This window comes from Alligator sinensis, unplaced genomic scaffold (assembly GCF_000455745.1).
Source record: "Alligator sinensis unplaced genomic scaffold, ASM45574v1 scaffold735_1, whole genome shotgun sequence".
NCBI classification, from domain to species: Eukaryota; Metazoa; Chordata; order Crocodylia; family Alligatoridae; genus Alligator; species Alligator sinensis.
Window position 1 is genome coordinate 398,226 of NW_005842639.1, and position 8,102 is coordinate 406,327.

Here is an 8,102-nt window from a genome sequence, read left to right on the forward strand (position 1 = left end):
TGAACTGCACAGCCCAAATGGGGTTCTTGTCCCTGGAGCCTGGGCTTTGTGGGTACCCCTGCTCCCCAGCACCGAGGCAAGCCTGAAACCCACGGGGAATTGGTTCCTCTGAGCCAACTGCAAATTGGCTTCCATAGTTTCATTAGGGTCTGGAAGGGACCTTTACAGGTCATCAGGTCCAGCCCCTTCCCTGCACTTGGGCAGGAAAGGCTCCTGGGATCAGGCGACCCCAGGAAGATGGGGCTTTGACCGTGCCCCAGCCCCTCACTTCTCTGTCTTGCCTTGAAATCCAAGGACTTTCTGCCACGGCGGCAGTGGGATCTGAAGGGATTCTGTTACGAGAAGGCTTTGTTGCATTGCAACAACCAGCGACTGTCCCATAGCAGGAACAAAATGGGTGGATTAACAGTTCAGGGCTCCTAGTTTCTATTCCTGACTCACTCCCTGACTTTCTAGCTAAGGCAGTTATTTATCTAGCTCCATCCCCATGGCATCTGAGCAGTCCTCACTGGGGGACAGGTCATGGAAGCTGTGGGCACAGCCAGAGCCCCCTTGGACAGGGCTGGGCTTGTCTAACACCTCTCCCAAGTATCGATGGCACTAGGCAAACCTCACCTCTTCCAGATACCAGGTTATAGCTCCCCTGCCTCCTTTAAGAGGTGTTTAAAAGATAATTAAGCTCCTTTTATGAAACAATAGCAGCTTTCACCCAAAATGTTGGCAGGTGCCACTGCCCAAAACAAAGGCTCAGGAATTTGAGCAACAAGAGGGGTAGGAATGTGCTGGCTTATTATATTTAAAGTGGCATGTGTGTGTGGGCTACCAGCAAAGTAACACTCACACACACACACAGGCTGATGGGTGTTGCATGTACGTGCAGGCCTGCACACCGGTCTGTGCACTGAGAAAGGCAAAGTTCTGTTTTTATTTATAGCACCTGATCCTTATCTGCGTCATAAAGCTCACCTGGGCTGGGCGATTCCCTCTCCTGTGGGGTGATAGTACAGGCAGCTCTGTAGCAAGAGGCACCGCGTGAGCACAGTCTCCCCAGGGCCTTTGCTGATGAGCAGGGTGTCATGTGGGATCCTCTTACAGCTCTCCCAGCAGTCCAGCCACTGGCATTGCCTTTGCCCAAGTGCATCACTGCAAATCAGATCGGACCCCAGCCCCTTCCTATCCAGAGGTCTCCCCCACACTTCACCTCTCCCTGCAGTGCCTTCTTACCATCTTAACTAGGGGCACCTGCAGCTTGGTCCAGCCCCCCCTTACAAAGCCACGAGCCTCTGAGCACAGCTCATCACGGCCAGTCATCCAGCCCAGCCACTTCCCAAAAGCTGCAACGTGGGAAACCACTAGTTCATTGAGTCCATCTGCCTGCCGCACTGCTCCTCCAAGGCAGATGAATCTGGGGCTCCCCTGACGTTGGCAGCACGGTTGCACAATGCGTCTGACGTCAAGGCCGAGCCTATGAACATGGGACGCCTCCCTTACCCGAGTCAGTGCCGGGCCTGGGCTGGAGCAGGGATGCTTTGTTCTAGCAGCATGCACTGGAGCACCTGGCTTTGCTCTCCTCTAGTCATGGCAGGTCATCTCTCAAGGCAGACTCGGGCATCCCTGGGCTAGCTCTCTCCTATCCTCTTTATAATCAACCCTAAACTTTTCAGCTGCTATCACTCAACCTTTTAACAGCCCTTGGCAGTGCTGCTCCCTCCCGTGCTGCAGATGAGACTGCACTAAGGACACACAGGGGAGTCTGTGGCAGAGAGGAAATGCTCCCAGTACTGGAAGTGTCCCAGATCAGAAGCCCCCTTTTTTGGCTTCTGTTACAAACATTCCCTGGTGTTTTTGGTGGAAAGAAGTAATCAGATTCCTACCCAGAACCCTCTATGGCAAGCAAGCCAAGGGTAGCCGTGGTGTTTCTGCCTTCTCGGTTCAGGCTCTAAGCTGACAGGCCCTGGTCCTTTTCCCTGGTGCCCCCAGTTCCAGACTCTCAACCTCACTTCCTAGCCCCGGTCAGCTACACCTGAATGTCCGCAGGGCTCAGGCCTCTACTCGTGAAGTGCCATCACCCTGTATGAGTTGGTGTCCCCTAGTTTGAGAACCACTGCTAGGAAGTCTTCCCATGCTGCAGACATGTACAGCACCTGGCGCCGCAGCCCCCTGCTCCCAGCTCCGAGGCCTGTGGGTGCTACTGGAATACATTGACAGACGGAAGCTGGTTGTCCCATGAATACACACCTTGTTGACGGCTGGGATCTCCATCAAGAGGCATTGCTCCCTCGTGACTCATCCGTGTACTCTATGCAGTTCCTTACAAATCTTTCCTTCCTCAGAACTCTGAAATCTAGGGCACAAACACTAATGAACTCACCGGCCCCACCTTGCCCCGTGGGAGCAAATAGTAGCATCCTGAATGCCTAGCCAAGGCACTCACCCAACTTGCCAACCCAACAAGACTCTAGGAACTGCAGCTTGGGTTCCCTGCTCTAACCACTGCCCCTTGCTACCCTTCCGCAGGATGTCCTGGAGCAAACCACACAGCTTATGCCCTGCTCTGCCACTGCCCCAATGAGTGTCCTTGGTCAATTTTTCTTCCCCTCTCCATGCCTTAGTTTCCCCGTTTATAAAGATATCAACTTCCTTTGTAAAGAGCTTTGAGACCTGCCAATTAAAAGTACTGTTATTTTCCAAGCCAGGAACTGAACCCAGGGGTCCTAGACCTCTGCTCTAACCAGGATCCTGGCAAACAGGGGTGAAGGGTGATTTGCATGAACACAAGCGGTTTTGCAGATCTGCAGAGCCTGGCTCTGCCTTCCCCTTGCAGAGCAGTGGCAGGTGTGAGACCCATCTCCCTTGCCTTTTTTGTGAGGGTCCTCGAGTGCTGCCAGACATCAGCAAAGATTTTATGTCATTTTACCACCTGCTCCTATTTAAGGCTGGCTCGGTGGGGGGCACCCAGCCAGCTGGCCTTGGGCACAGGTATTTATACTGATATGTGATCCAGAGGCTTAGGTTGCAGCCACCAGGTTCAGACGAGCAGCAAACCTGCTGTTGCATACAGGAAAAATCCCCCACCCTCTTGCATTGCAGGAGGAGATTTGATCTCCAGCATGGGATCGGCCTCTTCTCCCTGCTGCTCCCAGGGTGATGCCTCAGTGCTGGGGTGTGCTTGGGGGGATAGGAAAGAACTACCCCGGGATTGAGGGCTGGCTCCTCTGCATTAGCAGGTGGAGAAATGCTACCAGAGAACTAGGACTGGTTAGTCTGGAGAAGAGAAGACCAAAAGAGGATTTCATAACAGTCTTCAAATCCCTGAAGGGCAATTATAGAAAGGACAGAGATGGGCTTTGCTCTGTGGCCACAGGGAACAGGCCTAAGAACAAGAGCCCGCAGCAGGGCAAATGTAGGCTGGAGATGAGGAGGTTGGAGATGAGGAGGAATTTTCTGACTCTGAGGGTGGTCGAGCATGGGCACCTAGAGAAGCTGTGGAGTCCCTGGAGAAGTTCAAGAGCGGCTTAGACAGACATTGGGCTGGGCTGGTTTGATCAGTGCTGATGCTGCCTTGAGCAAGGTGCGACCTTGTGAGGTCCCTTCCAGCCTCAGTTTCCTATAATCCTATGATCAATGTGTGTCCCCCCCATCTCCTTGGCTGGATCATTGGATTTGGGCCTTTCACACCATCCTGGACTGAGCAAGGAAGGCTGGTCTGGGGGGGTCTGAAGCTACTGAGATCACTCTCTGCTCTGCTGCTCCTGCATGACCGTAGGCACGTGTCCAGTGGCCCTTAGGCAACCGAGTGCTTTTAAAAAGAGTCCAGAGGAGAGCCACATGCATGATCAGAGGGCAAGAGAACAGGGCTTATGAAGAGAGGCTGCAAGCTATGGGACTCTTCAGCCTGGAGAGGCGCAGGCTCAGGGGCAACTTGGTGGCAGCCTATAAGTACATCAGGGGTGTGCATCAGGATCTGGGTTACCAGAGCACCCCAAGGGATGACAAGATCCAAGGGTCACAAACTCCTGTAAGACTGTTTTAGGCTGGACATAAGGAAAAACTGCTTTACTGTCCAAGCCCCCAAGGCCTCAAATAGACTCCGCCCAGAGGTGGTGCAAGCACCTACTCTAGATACTTTTAAGAAAAATTTGGATGCTTATCTTGCTGGGATCCTTTGACCCTAGCTGACTTCCTGCCCATGGGGCAGGGGGCTGGACCCGATGATCTTACGAGGTCCCTTCCAGCCCTAATGTCTATGAAATCTATGAAAATCCTGCAATGAGCAGTCAGAGCTGCACAGAGATCCAGTCCCCTTTGGCAGCGGGACAGAGGCTCTGCAGACGCTTCCCAACCTTTTGTGATTTACCCCAAGCTTGAACCCTTTATAACCACAAGATCCCCTCACCCAAGCTGCTGCCAAGGGGGGCCCTGAGACTCAGCAGACTCGTTGCACGTACAGAACAGCTACAGGGTATGAGCAGACAGTACATTGAAACCCCAGCCACGTTCTGCCCAGGAAGACCCCTGTGACCCACCCTCAAACCCACCCAGAAGTGCTCCTGGGCCCCTTCAGGGCCACCCGACCATGAACTGCCCTTTCTGCCCATACTTGGCCACATCCCTGAACTCCCCTTTGCCCCAGTTGGCTGTGACACCGGGGACACCTGTCTTGCCTACTCTAGCCTCCATGCAACCAGACTGAGAGCTGGATGCAGTGGGCATGCCAGCTGCGGCTCAGCCCATTCAGCTCTGCTATGCAGGGGTATCAGCTGCCAGCTGGGTGAGCCATTCTCCATGCCCGCAGAACATGCTGTGCAAAGTTCACAGCATCCTCCCTTGCGTCTGCACTGTGGACCATGTCAATGCTCCACCCCAATGCAATTTCTGGCGAAACTTTCCAGTGCCCCCAAAAGGCCAGGGGGAAACTGAGGCACCGAGGTGAAGGGGACACCAAGGTCACATGGACAAGGGGAAATACAATCAGGACCTGGAGCAAACCCCATGGCTTGGAGCTGCTTGTCCTGAATTCAGCTCTAGTTGTTCTGGCTGGCTGAAGCCTTCTAGGAGAGATTTTATTATTATTATTATTATTATTATTATTCCCGTATTTTCTCACATACAACACAGTCTGGAATAAGATACAACCTTGCTTTGGAAAGGCAGCGCGAAGAAAAAAAGATCTTTTCTTGTAGTAATTAACTGAGCCTGCTCACCTCGTTCTGCTTCCTATAGATTATGTGCAAAGTTACTCTGCAGCCTTATAGCAGCAGAAACTGCTGTTACCGTATTTCCTCATTGATAGCGCTCACCTCCATTCCCAGCAGCTGGTTTTTGAGAAAATGGTGCGTGTTGTATGCAAGAAAATGCAGTAGATCTAGTTGAACAAGGGCAGCTGACAGTGTGAGAGCAGCTGTATCAGGTCAGCGGGTCCTCCTAACCACGTCCCACAATGCAGTTCCATAAATTACCCACAAGCCCCTACTCCAAGACACCAAAATGGTTTGCACCATTCACCCTGAGTGCACTGGGGCAGCTGTATGAAAACAGATGCTGCAGAACCAGCTCTGATGTGTAGCCTTCACTGAATTGCTGCAAAGCCAGGGGATGCAACCAAGCTGTTGCTGGCTGTCCACGTCCCTGCAGCTGTTTTGCTGCCCTAGTGTAGGCAGGTCTCCGGAGTCCTGGCTTCCAGATCCTTTTCTGTCCACACAGGGCTGGCTACTTTAGTTTTAAGCTGGGGCTAACACAAATGACAATGTGCAGATTGTGGGATTACTGAGTGATGCCTAGCTAGCATGGCTGGAAATGGGACATCTCCATCACTGCTACGTGCGTAGCCCTTCCTAGAAGTCAGAGTCCTCCAACAATCTCTCGGTGGCTCATGTGCCACAATCCCAACTCAGTTCTCTATCAGGAAAAAAAATCTGCTGCCGAAGATGAGACCTGGACTTTGCAATTAAAATGTCATTAAATTCCAGTGACAGTTCGTGAACCATGATACAGCCGCCCCTTCCCAGATCTCATCTGTCCCTGCAGACCTCAGGAAAGCTGTGACAACATGCTACGGTTGCTACACTACACAGATAGCAGGCTGCAAAAACAGACAAGCTGTTGAGTAAGCAGGTGCTGTTCCCACACAGCCTGCTTTCTGAACATAGCCGCCCTTTCTAACCAACTCCTTATCATAAGAGAGAGCTGAGAATTATATTTTTCCATGCCCAGGGGGAAAAATAAATCAGGCTTTGCCTGAAATCGAACACCATTTTGTTTTCTATGGCCATTTTGATAATTATTTCTGCTTTGCCCAAAAAATACCGCTTTTTGCAGAAAAGTACCATTTCAGTGGAAAACCAGTGACTTGTCATAACAACCTACAAGGTGGAAGCCAAAGGAAGGAAGGAAAACTTGTCTGAGGCTCATTTCAAATACATTTAGACCTGTAAAATTCATGGGGAATAACAAGTTGTGAGTTAAACAAAAGGTGCAACTTATCTGTTGTCTGTTTGTGCAGATCTGTAACTCTGGGCACAGTGCCCGGCCTGATATGGAAGAAAAACACAATGATCTAATACCAGGGGCTAGGACATAAGGGGCAGAAACTGCAGGGTCAGAGTCACAGGCAGTAATGAGTCTTAGCCTGAGGGATGAAACTTGCTGGGGTTGTTCGGGCAGCTGCAGGGTCCCCAGCTGAAGGCAGGTATATGCTGAGAAGTGGCCTTTCAAAGCAGCTGCCAGACAAGGGCAGCTTTGTTCCAGTTCCCTTTCCAGCTATCTGCTCCAGCTGTTGTCCCTTCCTCTACTGCAACTCCACCAACCCTTGCAAAATGCCCAGCAATAGCCTCAGCCTGATGTTACAAGCAGGGAAACTGAGGCAGAGGGAAAAAGGAGGATTTGCAGAGAGGCATGGAGCAGGCGAGTAGAAACAGCAACTCGCGGAGAAGCCTGGAGCCCTGGCTCCTGGTCTTGTGGGCCGATCGCTCGGCCCTATGCAATGAGAATGAAGAGAACCCCCCAGCTGTGCAGTGACAACCAGAAAGGAAGGGGACGTCTTTCCAAACCGGCGAGCACTGATGAGAAAACACTGCTTTTCTTTCTGATGCACTTACCTAATCCCCACAGGCCTGGATCAAACCCAGGCAAAAGCAGCCTTTTGCCCCCTGATCAAAATCACACCTCCCCCAGTGCAGCTTGTAGATGAACTGGGGTGGGGGGACAAAGCCAGGAAGTGACCAACCCCATTCTCTAAGCTCAGAGCAGAGTGAGGTGTAAGGCACTGCCCTGTAGCAGGTAGAAGAGACTTTCCATTAATATCCACCTGGTCTGCACATAGATAGCTTGGGAGGGAAGCTCATTGCAGAAAAGAAAGGTCTCTCGTGGCCCAGGATCCTTACCATGAGCATCTTAGCTTGTAGGATCATAAGCTAGCTGCACCCAACTTCCCAGGGCAGAAGTCTGGGTAATCTACTGCCTAGGGCACAGGCCTGAGAGCCGGATCCTCTCCTGGACCCTTTGGGCAACCTCTTTCTTGGTGCCTCTATTTCCACCATCTCTGTTGAGCTCAATCATGCTGGATCAGTTGGGTACTGAATGCAGCCGACATCCAGACTTTCAGCTCCTACCTCCATCTTCACATCAAATCTTGCCAAATATGCCCAGAGATGAATGCTACCTTCTAAACTGCAGCAGCAAACAACCCCACGGGCATCCAAGTGGCCTACCCGAGGTCACGGACAAGACCGCCAGCTAGGGGATGCCAGGCTTTGCCCTTTCCAGTGGATGGAGTCATTTCACTTGAGCAATGCCGGTTTCAGAAGGGATTGATGCAGATACCCATGGATGCCAAACCCGCAATTGTTCAGCCCTTTAAAGCAAAGACCTCAGATCCCTTTTGGAAAAAGTGCCCCCAAGCACCCAAGGTTCAGCCTCTTGGCTTTGATCCAGCCTTTGCATTCATCCCCTCCTCCGTAAGTCCCTAAGTGTTGAGCCCCTTAGCAACTGCATCAGCAGAAGTGGCATTTAATTCTCACACGGTCAACTTAAAAGCTTCCCCATTTTCTGCCCCTCCCTGACGAGGGGTTCTCAGTGCAAAGAAGCAATGGAGACTCCAGTCA